Genomic DNA, 15,614 nt, shown 5'->3' on the forward strand with positions numbered 1-15,614 from the left:
GGGTGAGAGGCTGGAACTTCTCACTGTGATAACTCCAAGACTGCACTGAATACACAATCAGCAGACACAGTGGCTACAGGGCAAGCCAGATACTTTATTGCCAGCCTCCTGAGCACTGGTCATTGGCACCTCTTCACATACTTCCCAGCTGGGTCATCCAGGTAGGCCTGGACCATCCTCAATAGTCATTGGTGAGCCAACAGCACTGTCCACAGGCTCTATGGAAGTTGTGCACCCCAGTACTTCTGCCTGTGAGTGGGCCTCTTATTCCAAGCCATTCTTTTTCTAGGTTGCTGGTTTGCTCAGCAATTAACATCTTGTAGGTTGAAACATCCCCGTCTGAAAAAGGAGTGAAAGTGGCCAGTAATTATTTGTACCTTGGGTCAGGAATTGTGGCACAGATGCAATGTTTGGATGACACTATGTCTCTTTGCAGCCTTGTATTAACAGATAAAGAAGGATAAAGCTCTCCACCAACTCCTACACATCTGTTTTTTCATCCACACCATTGTACATTTCAGACACCACCTATAGCTGTTTCTGCCGCATATGCAACATGGTACAGTCCTCCTTGCTGACTTCCTGTGTGAAAACTTCAAAAGGGAGCAACATCTCTGACAGGCATTTGACAAGGCCCCATTGGTCCATCTCAATGATCATGCTCAACAGTTGCATCCCCTCTTTGCATTGCATTCATTGTTCAGTCTGTACTGCTCAAACAGATGTTGCAACATGTAATAAGTTCAATTCCAACATGTTGGCACCTCCTGTATGAGTGCTTCTGGGCTTTAAAATAATGGCTTAAGGGAATGCAAATTCTTCTGCATGTGGACAGTAAGTTGCCGACTCTGGGCTCTTTTTTGAGAAAGTCCTGTACAATTATGTTGTTGCAGTGGCCTTAACTATATTACTGCCGTTGTCCATGGCCACAAATCCAGTGTAATTTCCTCTGGGGTGCAGCCATTCAAAGACCCTGTTGTTAAAGTAATCCAATATGTTTGCAACTGTATGGGATTTCATCATGGTGAACATAGCTACCTTTGCATGCTTCCGAGCACAATTAAAAATTTCAGCAGTGTCAACACCTGCAGCTATAATTACTCTAACCCCCACAAAACAGATCCAGTGTGCAGTGATGCACATCAGTGGCTTGGCAACTGGTCCACATGTCTGTCGTCAGGTGGATTGTGTGGACAGCACTCTGCTGCAAAGCTTGTCCAACCAAATCCAGCACATTGTGATGTAGTACCGGAAAAGCAACTCTGGCAAAATAGGTCCGGCTGGGAATCTTTCATTTTGGGCAGATTGCCTCCACAAATTCTAGAAAATCCACTTCTTCCACAAAAGAAAAAAGGAGGAGGTTCAGCGCTAACATTTTAGCCAGCTTCCCATTGTACAAACGTCCCATTGGGTGGTTGCGTTTGTACTGCCCCTCCTGCCAAAACATGGCAGTAATAGTAGCCTGGATTTTTTTCTTTACTGGTGCCACTGATGCAGACGACTTCTTCAGAGCAGAAGGTGGTGGTAGGCTCAATGTGTGCCTCAGGAGGCAGCCACTGTATGTTCTTGCCATGGCGTCTCGACCTGACTGAGTCTTCTACTGCCATTGCGATACGGCTAATTTGGGTGACGATACTAAGGCATTGCCGGGGACAAGGCTGATTTTGTAATGAAAATGTCACCCTCTTCTTCACCTTCCACCATGATTGGATCAGATTCCCTGATCTCACCACCTTCACCAACACCACTTGCAGGTTTTTGACCTCTAAGGAGCCCCTCCCAGCAGATTGTGTGGGGTTTTCTCAAATGGGTTGTTTGACCTCCGGTATCATAGTCTGTACCAAGCTTACCCTGACTAACACTTGCTCTGCAAATGGAGCATATGGCAATGTTTGTCTCCTTTTCACTAAACGTAAAGCAGTCCCAAACTGGGGAGGTCAGTTTTCTAACACTGGTGCCACTGCCAATGTCAGAAGAAGTGGCAGTAGTTGGGTGTTTTGATGACGTTTGCCACTCTGCAGTGCCTACTTCTACTGAGATGGCTGTGGATACAGGGTGCAGCCAGGGCCCTGTTGTAAATATGGAAGCTGGCAGTGGTGGTGGCATCTGTGCCACATCCGTCAGAGCAGGTTGAGAAGATGGGGTAATGTCAGACTCCACTGGGCCTGGGCTAACATCCATGATGACTGACTCATCCTCCTCTTCTTCATCCATATTTCTAAGGCTTTCAAGAACCTTCCTTCTCACTCCTTGCCTCTCATGGCATGTCTCAGACTGAGGTGGCATCCAAGTGGAGTCTTGATCATCAGAAGGGGAGCTTGAAGAAAAATATGGTGGAGATCTGGAAGACAGTTGATCTTATGAAAGAGGGGCTTCTTCAACCTCCTCAGCTTAAAGCTCAATATCTTGGTGTGCTCCTACTTCAGGAGGAACTACTATTGCTGGCTGCAGCTGTAGTTGTCCACTGAGCTGAGTGTCCGGCAACGGTTGGGTACTACTTTGAGAAAGAGATAAGTCCAATTCAACGTCACTGCTTGTCAGCGTTGCTGTGAACAGAGAGGCTGTCTCTGTGTCAGACATGGACTTAGGCCTAGTTTGGAGTGGGGCCACTGATGCAGGAGTGCTGCTTTCAGAAGCTGGTATGACTGGCACACATTTTTGCCTGAAGTAGGTCTGGGGCAAGATACCAATGGTGGGAAGCTCCTTATCATCAATGGCCACTTTCTTGGTGGCATCTTTCTTTGGGGCCATTTTGAAGCTGTCAGTTGGCAGTAGCACTTAGCTTCACAAGCTGAAGAAATGTCCATGGTCATGAGTGTTGTCATGCTTCACATCGTGCACAGGCCTTCTGCTTGGCAGTACTGTGTGTGATGTCTCTTCTCTTGTGCACCTAAAAGAAAACAAGCAAGAAGAACATCAGTGAAAAGTGGCATTGTTGCAGTTGAATTAGCAGTACAAACAATATCATTTAGAGATCACTTAAATTATAAATAATTAACAATACAGTGTACCCATTCGTAAAACCACACAAACATAAACTTTCATCATATTGTACAATCAGGAAGGAGAAGAAAGAGCAACAACTACAACATACAGATGTAACTGAGCTTTATGTGCATCAAGTTGGCATGTGGCACTCAGGGAGGTGCTGGTGTCAATGAAATAATTCTTGAATAATGTTGTGCAGCTGCGCACTTATGGCAAACATGGGGCTAATGGGGAAATGGCAAAAAAAAAATGAAATAAAAAATCTTTTATTTTTTTTAATAAAAAATTCTGGGAAAAAAAAAAAGATACAATAATTATTAATTATTGTTATTAAATAACAGTTTGTGAAAAGATTATTTAAGAGTAATAAAAAATTAATAAATATAATTGCTGATATACTAGGGGAAGGGGTCTACCATGAAAAGCCACTGGGATTTGGGAAGCAAGGAGGTTTGCAGGTGAAAAGTGCAAAAAAAGTATATCATATAATATAAAACACTGTTCATACTGTACATTTAGTAATGAGCATTGAGCTAATAGGCCTCAAGCACAACACACAAAATGGCCATCAGTCACATGGTCAAACAACCAGCAAGGAGGCATGGCCTCAAAAAAGAATACATGCAGGCCTAAAAGCACACTGGCTGCCTACACAAAATGGCCACCAGTCATCTGGTCAAACAACAACAATAACAACCAGCAAGGAGGCATGGCCACACAAAGAACAAGTGCAGGCCTAAAAGCACACTGGCTGCCTACACAAAATGGCCATCAGTCACATCGTCAAACAACAACACCCAGCAAGGGGGCATGGCCACAATAAATAACCACCGTAGGCCTAAAAGCACACTGGCTGCCTACACAAAATAGCCACATGGTCAAACAGCAACAACGAGCAAGAAGGCATGGCCACAACAAAGAAGACATGCAGGCCTAAAAGCACACTGACTGCCTACACAAAATGGCCGCCAGCCACATGGTCAAGCAGCAACAACGACGAGCAAGAAGACATGGCCACAGCAACAAAAAACACGTGCAGGCCCGTGGCAAAAGCACACTGGCTGCACTGCCCACACAAAATACCAGCCAGCCACATGGTCAAACAACAAGCAGGATGAATAGAAAACAAAAAACACATATAGGCCAATAACGGACTATACAACAAGGGCCCCTGGCCACATGGTATGGGGAACAAAGACAAATTAGGTCCTATGGCAAACATACTCACACACTGGCCAGACAAAGGAGGCATTGGTATGGCAGCACAGGAGAGAAAAAAAACAGCATTAAGCCTGCAATTCCAAACACAAAAATTAAATGGGCTAAAAAAAGGACATCTTACATCAACAACACACATCCTACAAAGGCGTCAAACATATTACCCCACCATACACTGTTTGCAGAAAAGAAACACGAAATACCACCCAACAAGTTTGTAATTTAATTATTTAACCCATTACCATCCATGGTCTTAATGTTTAATTTCAACAGATACCACAAAAACAACAGTTATTTTATCATGCACCCGTGATGACTAGTACTGGGCCTACAGATGGAAAGCCCATGAGCAGACTAGACCACATAGTGAATCAAATGAAAATTGTAAATTTATTACAAAACATGGAGAAAATGTACTGAAATGTGCAACGTTTTTCCTTTAAAGAAGAAAAATTACAAGTAAAACAATAACTAGGCTTTTACTGAAATTGCAAGCCACACACAACAATAAATTTTGAAAATCGAATAAAAGTACAAACAGATCCTGGTGTATGCCCTCTATCAAACCAACAAGTTGTATAACACCATTATAGAAGTATTTTTTAACTTACTTGTGAAATACCAAATACAAAGTCCTTAAATCCAATGATACATCCACGAGACAAGAGTGATCCCTCCAGCTGAAAATCCAAGTGAAAAGTGACCAGGAGATGGACAAAACACTGGGAGCCTGCTGGAAAAGAACAGGAAGTTGGAGTCTCTAGGACACTTCCTCTTATTAAGAAAAAAAAAGTCAATTAAAGAATTACTCTTCGCACACAGAAAACCACCGCAAACAATCCATTAGAGAAGGTTTTTAAACTTCAAATTGTCTTTTTGAGGAGATTTAGCTGCTTGAGTTTCTCCGGGTTGCAGCCACAGTCGATCGCACTCACTCGCACTCGCCAGCGTCACAAAAAAAGCGCTGGAAGTCACTGGTGCAGCAGCAAAATATCACAGAAACTCACAGGCGGGTAGAAAATCTCATTTGCGCTTGCGAGTGCCCAGCATGTCTGTTGTTGCGCTTCCCGTGCACGTGCAATGACATCAAGATTGTGCCAACGGGGAAAAAAACTCTGCTCCATTGGGGAGTGTGGAATCTATTGGTAACTCCATGTTGCGCGGAGTTGACGGATTCCACAAACTCGTGAGTGGAGAGGAATTTTTCGCCAGACCTAGTTAAAAGCCCACAATACTTACAACAGGTCAAAGCGCTTCTGTGCTCGACCTAAACAGGAGCTAAAGTGCTATTAATGATCACATTTCAGCTCTAGAACCAATCAACTCTACTCTCCAGGCCCCGATTCACAGCAATGTCTTTACCCGTGTTTATTACTCACCTGTTATGATCTTAGTTGTGTGTTCATTTGTCGACTTGGACCTTGAGGTGGTCCCTTCCATCACCTTGGGAGGTGCTACATCCTGTACTGTTCTCGAGTATGTTGTTTGCTTTACCTGTTTCTTTTTTCCTGACCATGAGTAAATAGATCTGATACCCTCAAGGGTCAGGTTTACAGTATATAAAACTTTATAAATAAATGAATTTCAGCCTACTGTTAAGGGAGAAGCCAGAAAATGAAAATGCCCCCCTCCACACTTTGAACTAAAATTCTAATCACACTTAATGAGCAAAGCAAATAAGCCTGGCCCTTCCTACACTAGTCTTCCCCGCCCTTCCATCCATCTATCTATCCTTTTATCCTCCCTCCTTCTATCCATCCTTTTACCTGTCCATATTTTTATCCTCTAACCCATCCATCCTTCCATATTTACATCCATCCTTCCTTTCACCCATTCATTTTTTCACTTTTCTATCCATCCTTCCAATTATTTCATTCACAAGTTGATCATCCATCCTTTCACTGTTTCACCCATCCATCCTATTACCTTTTAGTTCATCTATCCATCCATGCATTCATACATCCAATGATCATTTCATTCACATCGAAAATTCATCCTTTCACGGTTCCATCTGTTCATCCTTTCACCTTTCATCTAATCCTTCTATCTACACATCCTTTCTTCCATTTTTCAGCTGATCCGGTCACCCTTCAATCCATCAATTTTCTGCCTTCCATCTGTCCAGCCTTGCCCCTTTCTTCCTTTTTCTGTTCACCCTACCTCCCTTTCATTTTTTCTTTTACTTTCTTCCATATTTTCTATAATTCACCTTTGACCATTTTTCCCTTCTCCCATCCTTTTTCCAACTCTTTCTCCCTCCTTTCTTCCTTTACATTATTTTATTTGTACATTTCTCTTCCGCATAGTGCTATTTCTTGTTGTCGGCCCATTTTAGGTCTCACCGACACAGTGCATGTGCTGTGCAACAAGACTTATTGTTTACAATTCAATGGGCTTACAACACACCCACAGCAAATCATTAGTTGTTTTTGTTGTCATTCTCATTTGCAATCTTTTGACTGCTTAGTGCCTGGAGGTTTCCCTTCCTTTCTTGTGTTAGCTCCTCCATGGAGCATGGACTAAGTATATGAGTTCTTCCTCATCATGGTTCTTTCTCATCTTGTTGCAACTCCCTATTTTTTTATTTTATAAACATTTCAGTATTAGTCCTTGACTTTTAACATACAATATCTGCCATCCCTATTGACAATTACTACGGAGACCGCCAAAAGACCGTACCGCGGTCAAATGACCGCAGCGGTCATTTTGACTTTCCCGCTGGGCAGGCGGGCGACCGCCAAAAGGCCGCCCGCCCGCCCAGCGTGAAAGCCCCAGCAACGATGAAGCCGGCTCCGAATGGAGCCGGCGGAGTTGCTGGTGTGCGACGGGTGTAGTGGCACCCGTCGCGATTTTCAGTGTCTGCTTTTCAGACACTGAAAATCTTAATGGGGCCCTGTTAGGGGGCCCCTGCAGTACCCATGCCAGTGGCATGGGCACTGCAGGGGCCCCCAGGGGCCCCACGACACCCGTTCCCGCCAGCCTCTTCCTGGCGGTGTAAACCACCAGGAACACGCTGGCGGGAAGGGGGTCAGAATCCCCATGGCGGCGCTGCTTGCAGCGCCGCCGTGGAGGATTCCCTGGGGCAGGGGAAAACCGGCGGGAAACCGCCGGTTTCCCTTTTCTGACCGCGGCTTTACCGCCGCGGTCAGAATTGCCCCTGAAGCACCGCCAGCCTGTTGGCGGTGCTTCCTCGGTCCCCGGCCAAATGACCCCCTATGTCACCACACTCTACGCCACTCCATTCTATGCCTTTCTATTCCACTTTACTCAATGCTCCTCTGTGCCACTCTGCTCTACGTCACACCACACTACACCACACCACACAATGCCACCCTACTCTACTCCACAGCACTCTACTGCACTCAATGACACTACACCACTCTACGCCACTCCATTTTACACCAATCTACTGTTTGAGACTCCATGATACCCCACTCTCTACTCTATTGTAATTGTAGTTATATAGTGCTTACAACCCCTGACAAGGCGTCAAAGTGCTTTTCGGCAAGTAGCACGCTTCTCCAGAACCAAAGAGGAATTAGTGGTGGATTAGTGTAGGGAAATATGAGTACAGTATTAGAATGAGTTAATTTGAGCAGAGGATATGTGTGTTTGTTAGTTGGATTGACTAGAGTAATAGAGGGATAGAGGAGGGAAGAATCCAGAAGTGTTTATTGGGGGTTTATAGTAACAGGATGAGGGATGAGTAAAGGAGAGATGGGGGAGGGATGAGTCTGTGAGTCTGTGGAAAGGGGTTAGGCAGATCGTAGTACCAGGAGGGGCTTTGGATGAGTCAAAGGTGAGATAAATGAGGGAGAATTTAGTAGATTTGTTTGGGAGATCATAGCAGCAAACTGAGGTTTGGGATGAGCTGGATGTGGTAGAGGAGGGAAGAGCTTAGGGAGGGTTATTTTGGAGATTAAAGTAGTAGAATGGGTTTAGAATGAGTCAGAGTTGGGATGGAGGATAGATTGAGAGAGACATGGGGTGATGAGGAGACAGAGTAAAGCTTACGAGAGAGTAAAATGTATATTTTTTATTTATTTGCTATTTTATTTCTATATTTTTTATTTAATTATGTATATCTTTAATTTTATTTATAGATTTAATTTTATATTTTTTCATGTATTTTTTTCTAGTAAGGTAGGACTAGAGTAATAAATAGATATGTAAATACATAGTAAGGAAATATATAGGCAAGGAAAATATTAATGGGTATATTAATATGAGAAGTAAGGTAGTATTGAATAAACACATTCTATAAAGAATTGTAATATTTGATGTTAATAAGTGTACTTTTCTAATATTCATTTATCTTTCGGCAATTTTTCCATAGTGAAAGGCTTGCTGTTAAATAGTTAAGATAACATTCGCTCATAGTGATATACAAAAGGAAGCAGGGATTCAAACGTATCTAATATAACAAATTAGGTAGGAGCAATGTAATGACCTATGAACATGTTAAGCATAGAATAATATACACATATATATGTATATACAGACACACACACACACACACACACACACCTTTTAACCATGAGTAAATATACATTTGTTAAACAGGCTTAAAGAGTATGAGCGTAATTTATTATTATAAAATAGTAACTATACATATTTCTTAAGAACTATACATATCTAGAATATACACATAATCAGATTATAAATATTTATCAACACAGGCAATGTAGTTCATTGCTGTTTGAATATGGTGGTTATGAAGGAAAGAACCACTCTTGAGATAGTTCTCCGTGGATCTTATATTTAGGGGTAATGAATTCCATAGTTTGGCTGCTGATTAAAAGCAGTCCTCTTCCATGTGAAGCTTTATGGGTGATACAAAGTAGCTTGAATGTGGGTCTTCTGGCAACGGGTAACCAGTGTAGTGCTCTCTAGGCAGGGGAGATGTGAGCGTGTGGCTTTACATGTAATAGTAGCCTTGCAGCTGAGTTCTGAATATGCTGTCGTTTTTCATAATAGATAGAGATGATCCATGGTAGAGGCCATTGGCATAATCCAGTTTGGATAGTACAAGAAAGATAGCAGCCTGCTCCTTGTGTGGAAATCCGAGGTGGGGGAAGATGCGTTGCAGAGTCTTCAACGTGATGAAGCTTGATCGCGCTAATGTGTCCACTTGGGCATTCATTGTTAACTTGGAGTCCATGGTAATTCCAAGGTTTTTAACTTCCATGGATACTTGAGGAGGTGGTCCCAGGACATCAGGCCAGGCGCACAGTGCATCATAATTTTTCCAGTCGCTACATGTGAGTATTTCTGTTTTGGAAGCATTCAGTTTGATATGGCTCTAAGTCATCCACTGATCAACGGCTCTGAGGCAACTGAATATTTGTGAGTTTTCAATGTCTTTGGGGCATTCCAATTTAAGTAGTATTTGTGTGTCATCTGCATAGTTGTAGCATGTGAGTTGAAAATAATTTATCAATTCTGGTAATGTAATTATGTAGATGTTGAAAAGCATAGGTGAGATGAGTGATCCTTGGGGGATCCCTGCTTTTGGGAGGTAGGGTTTGGATGAGAAGGGGGGATGAATACATAATATTAGTGCTGTTTTGAAGGTAGGATGTAATCCAATTGAGAGCAGACCCTTCTATGCTGGCTTTGTGGAGTCGTTTAATTAGGGTGTCATGGTCAACAGTATCAAAGGCAGCTGAGAGGTCCAAGAGAAGTAGTGCAGCAACTCCATTGTGGTCAACTGTGTTTTTAAGATCATCCCAGATTGCTATGAATGCTGATTCAGTGCCTCTTCCTGGGCAGAATCCAGTTTGGTAGTCTGAAAGTATGGAGTTGCCTTCAATGAACTGTGACATCTGGGTGAATGCTGCTCTTTCTATCAGTTTGCTCAAGAAAGGTCCATTTGTAATAGGTCTGTAATTGTTGGGGTCATGCGGGTCTAGGTTTGTTTCCTCTAATCACGGGCGTATATATGCCTGTTTCAGGTGTTCAGGAAAGGTTCCTGTAGTTAAAGGGTTATTGATGATTCTTCTTACAGGTGTGCCAGCAGAAGTAGATAAAAGAATGTTATTGAAGATGTGTGGCGGACGAGGGTCAGAAGGGCAGCCAGAAGGCCTGCTTGCTTTGACCAGATCTATAAATTCACCTTGTAATATTTGCTTGAAGGAGTGTAGAGGCTGGGAAGGTTTACTCTTGGGGGTGGGGGGGGAATTTTAGGAAACGGATTGGTGCTGATGGTTTTCTTCTGTTTTAAATAGGAGTCCAATGTGTCTGCCTTGGTTGTGTAAAGAGTTGCCAGTTTGTTTGTGAAATCTTGAGTAGTGGGATGACTTCCTTCCATGCATTTAGGTTTTCGAAATTCATTGAGAATTTTGTAAATTTCTTCAGTTGCAGATTTAGCATTTCAAATTCTGTCTGAGTAGTAACTTTTTTGCAGCTTTTTTGATTGATGATTTGTATATTCTGTTAAGTTTGTGTAGCTGGAGTTTGTCTTGAATGTTCTTTGTTTTGAGACAGGTCCATTGCACCCTTCTGATTTGTTGCTTTATCTTTTTAAGTTCTGTGTTTCTCCAAGGTGTTGGTTTTCTTTTGTCCGGTTTAGTTTTTCTGAGTAGTATTAGGATATTACATCACTCATGACATCTATGACATCATTGATAATATTACTATAACATCTGCAGTATAATTATTTATGAGAAAACTTTGCATGGCAAGGGTGCAAGTTATAGTTACCTTAGGGTGCAAGTTATGGTTACTTGAAATAACTAACTATACGTGTTGTGTTTCTATGGTTTTGTGCACTGTGTGTGAAAATTCACATGCTTAGCATAAATCCCACTTCTAGTGTTGGGCCTGGGAGGGTGCAAGTTATTTTTCTTCTAAGAAGTCTTTCGAGTCACAAGTTGTAGCGACTCCTCTTGCTTGCAATGTGCATCGTCCTCAACTCCGTTGTTAGATTGTTTTTCCGCTTGGCAGGTGAGGATGGACTATAAAGGACAATGTGTCCTAGTGAGAGGACCATGCAAATATAATGTGATGTAAATAAGTGCAACCTCCACAGGTTTCCAGAGAGAAGTGTGGAAGCATGTAAATCTATAGCTCTGCCTGCCACAAACAGATGCTTGCGGGGTAAGTAACATTCACTGTTTGATGGCCTGTGTGGCTGTAGATAAACAAGTTTAGCATAGACTGTAAAGCAGTTTACCTCTCAAAGTGGTGTGTAACCTGTGAGGGGTGCATTTGCTTGATATAATGTGCGTGGCACTGCTTGGCCTACATTGGCTTGCTGGCAGGCCATGACATCTCTACAGTATTGTTTGTTAAATGTGTGCGATGTAGTCCATGTAGCTGCTTTACATGTCAGCCATTGGAGTATTTCTTTAAAAATCCATAATAGCTCCTTTTTTGCAAGTAGTTTGAGCTTTTGGAGGGATAGGGAGAGCTTGTTTAGCTTTTGCATAACAGATCTGGATGCATTGTACAGTCCATTGTGAAATTCCCAATTTAAAAATTGCTCTTCCTTTGTGTGGCTTGTTGAAAGCAAGAACCTTGGGGGTTTCTGAATGGTTTAGTTCCATCAATATAGGACATTAAAATCCTTTTTATATCTCATGTGTGTAAAGCTCTTTCTGCAACTGAATCAGGTTGAGGAAAGAATATGGGCAAATCAATAGATTTGTTCATTTTTGGATGGTACGTAGCACCACCATGTCTTTATCAATTTGGAAGAACCCTCCTAGAGTTAAAGCCTGAAGCTCACGGACATGTGTAATCAAAGAAATTGGAGGGGGCATTTGTGAAGCAGTTTGAATGGGGGACCCGTTAGCCTTGTTAAAACAATATTGAGATTCCAAGCTGGAGAGGGAGTGACTGGGTAGAATAACTCTTGAGGCCCTGTAAAAAGGCATTAATTACAGGAATCACGAAGCTAGGGGTTTGTTTTCTATTTTGTAGATATGCAGCAACTGCAGTTAAGTGTACCTATATAGATGTGAAAACTAACCCTGAGGTTTGTAAAGGCATCAGGTAACCAACAATCATTTGCGCTTGTGCTGTTAATGGGTTAATATCAGTTGAAAGGCAATAATGTACAAATCATTTCCACTTAGCCGCATAATAGGCTTTAGTAGTGGGTCTACTACATTCTTTAAGGATAGCCATACTCTGTGAAGGTCAACTTAAATATTTGAATTCTAAGACCTCAGAAGCCAAACTGCAAGATTGAGCGATCTGGGGTTTTGATGTCGTCATGCTCTCTTGTTTTTGTGTTAGAAGGCCCTGCCAAGTGGGGAGTACCTGCTGTGGGACTACTGATAGTTATAGTAGTATGGTGTACCATGGCTGTCTGGCCATGTGGGAGCAACTAGGATTAGGGTCAGAAATGTCTGCTGAAGCTTGAGCACCACAAACAGAAGCACTGGGAGAGGTGGAAAAGCGAATGAAAATATCCCTGACCAACTCATACATAGTGCATTGCCCTTTGACTGTGGATGTTGGAACCTGGAGGAGAAGTTGGCCATTCTGCATTTTCTACGGTTGTGAAACGGTCCATCTGTGGGTGATCCCATTGTTGGAAAGCTGCAGGGTTGATCAACCACTCATAAATAATGCTGTCACCTGCAACGGAGGAAATCTGCAAAATGGTTGTCCACACGGTATGTACACCATTAGAAGGTGAATGTTGTGCTGCAGAGCATATGTCCAAATGTTTTGGACTAAGTGAGATAGTTGGGGTGATTCGGTTCCCTTCTGTTTTTGCAGATAATACCTGGTAATCACGTTGCCTGTTTTGGTAATAATTACCTTGCCTGTGGGGTGAGAAAAGAAAGCTTTCAGCACTAGATGAACAGCCAGCAGCTCTAGGTGACTGATGGGGAAAAGAGTCAGTTCGGGTGCCCAGTGACCCTGTAAGTCAACTCCTGCGAGTGCATTTCCCAACCAGTAAGTGATGCGTCCGCTGTTATGGTTCTCTGCGGAACTGGGTCTAGGAAAGGCCATCCCTTTAGGAGATTGTGAGAATGCCACCTTGCAGAGAGTTGCAAGCATGACAGCTGATCAACACTAGATCCTCCAGCTGACCTTCCACTTGAGTCCACCGATTTGCATAGCATTGTCGCAATGGGTGCATGTTGAATCTGGCATGAGGTACTATTGCTATGTATGACACCATAGTTCCTAGGAGATTAATAACCGTTCCCACTGGTAGATGGTTGGTGTAGGAAGCTGGCTGAGTATATACCAAACCAAAGTAAGGTGTAGTGTGCACAGAGTCCAGTGGATCCCCAGAGGCTTTACAGAGAATAAAGTAGATTATACTAATGCTCTTTTGTGGAAGTGTGGTCGAGCAATTAGGTTTATCAGAGGGTAGTGCTAAGCATTCGTTGTACACAAGCAGCCCAGAAATGAGGGACACACTCAACTACTAACTCCAGGCCAATGTTTTATGTATCAAAAATACTTTGTTACTTTATTTTTAGAACCAAAAGGATCTTTGTTGGAGGTAAGTATAGTTTCAAGACTATCACTTTCAAGTATCAAATGCACTTTGTTTAGAATTCACAGATAAAACGGTTTACAGGTAAGCAATATTATTCAGTTTCACAAGGGGACGCAGTGCAATTTCTCATAGGAAGCAATGCAATCCTAGGGAAGGAAAGGTAACAATACAATTTACAGGTAAGTACCTGAGTTACCATCCCAGTCTTCAGGAGGTTAAGGTGTCCACAGGGCAAAGTTTAGGTAGGCATGAAGAGTGCACCAGCAGCAACACGGGGCTGGCCGCAGAGGTCAAAGTTGGTGTTGGGTGCCCAAGTGAATCCTATGGAGACAGTGGGCACTCACAAGGAAACTGCTTGCAGGTAAGTACTTATGACTTCAGGGCACAGACCTGGGGGGATTAGAACAGCACCGGGGGGTTCGACAATCGGCTGGGTTCCCCATGACCAGGGGCTACGGGTGCTGGGGTACCTTCAGACGTCACAAAATCTTCACCATTTGGGGTCAGGGGTCTTTTGGATTTAGGCTGCAGGTATCGTCGTGTTGGTCAGGAGGGGTCGACCCAGGGTGGACTAGTGGTCAGAATCGCCTAGGCACCTTCTCTGAACTGGTGGGCCACCTACACACCGGCTGTGGGCGTTGGGTGCAGAGTGGGCAGGACTTATGGATCCGGAGCGGTCCTGGAGCACGTTTGGAGGTTTCTTTGTGGACAGTGCCATTGTCCTCACAAGATCGTGGTCCTTGGGTGATCTTGGTCCTTGGGTGAGCAGGCAGTCCTCGGGGGCATTTGTAGAGGTCACAGGTCCTGCAGGGTTGGGGCTAAGTCAGTTGTCATCTGGAGTCTTCTTTGGTGGTGCAGCTCTTCAGTCCTTCTTGTTAGGTCACCAGGAATCTGAAGAGCATGGTTCAGGGGTGCCCCTAAATACTCGATTTAGGGGCGTTATATGGGTCAGAGGGCAGTAGTCAATGGCTACTATCCCTGAGGGTGGCAACATCCTTCCTTTGCCCTCTCCCTTTGGGGAGGGGGAAACATTCCTAGCCCTATTGGCTAACACCCTCAAAAGCAAGATTGAGGATTTTGCCAGGAGGGGTTCACATCAGCTCTGGGCACCCTAGGAGTGGTCCCAGATGGGGTGGACACTCCTCCTGCTATTCACTAATTGTTCCGCCAGATCTGCTGCCAAAAGTGGGGCCTGGGCCAGGGGACATGCATATCCACTAGCTGGCGTGCCCTAGGGTAGTGTAACAGGAGGCAGGAGCCTTTGAGGCTCACCACCAAGTGTTGCTGTCCCAGCAGGGGGGAGATGTGAAGCACCTCCACCCAGAGCAGGCTTTGTTCCGGACCCCAGAGAGTAAAAAGACTCTTACCCCATAGGGTTGGAAACTGGTCTGTTAGTGGCAGGCTGGCACAGACCGGTCAGCCTTGCCCTAAAGGGCTGGGTGAAATACAGGGGGCATTTCTAAGATGCCCTCAGTGTGCATTTTTCAATAAATCCAACACTGGCATCAGTGTGTGTTTATTGAGCCGAGAAGTTTGATACCAGTGAAGCCCTCATGGAGCTGTGGAGTTCGTAATGACAAACTCCCAGCCCATGTACTCAATATGGCCACACTGCACTTACAATGTCTAAGAATGGACTTAGACACTGTAGGGGCATAATGCTCATGCAGCTATGCCCTCACCTGTGGTATAGTGCTCCTGCCTTAAGGTTGTAAGGCCTGATAGAGGAGTGACTTACCTATGCCACAGGCAGTGGTTTGAGGGCATGGTACCTAGGGAGAGATGCCATGTGAACTTTACCTTTTTCTCTCCACCAGCACAGACAAGCTGCAATGGTAGTGTGCATGCGCTTGGTGAGGGAGTCCCTTAAGGTGGCAGAATACATGCTGCAGCCTTTAGGGACCCCTCCCTGGCCACAGAACCCTTGGTACCACTGGTACCT

The 15,614-nt window shown here is 43.9% G+C and overlaps 1 protein-coding gene across 2 annotated transcripts in view; it reads right to left on the minus strand.

Annotated features, from left to right (window-relative positions):
* LOC138283820 (chondroitin sulfate proteoglycan 4-like) overlaps nt 1–15,614 on the minus strand; it is a 349,745-nt gene that overhangs the window by 301,449 nt on the left and 32,682 nt on the right. The window lies entirely within an intron of this gene.

Source organism: Pleurodeles waltl, chromosome 1_1 (genome assembly GCF_031143425.1).
Source record: "Pleurodeles waltl isolate 20211129_DDA chromosome 1_1, aPleWal1.hap1.20221129, whole genome shotgun sequence".
Classification (NCBI taxonomy): Eukaryota; Metazoa; Chordata; class Amphibia; order Caudata; family Salamandridae; genus Pleurodeles; species Pleurodeles waltl.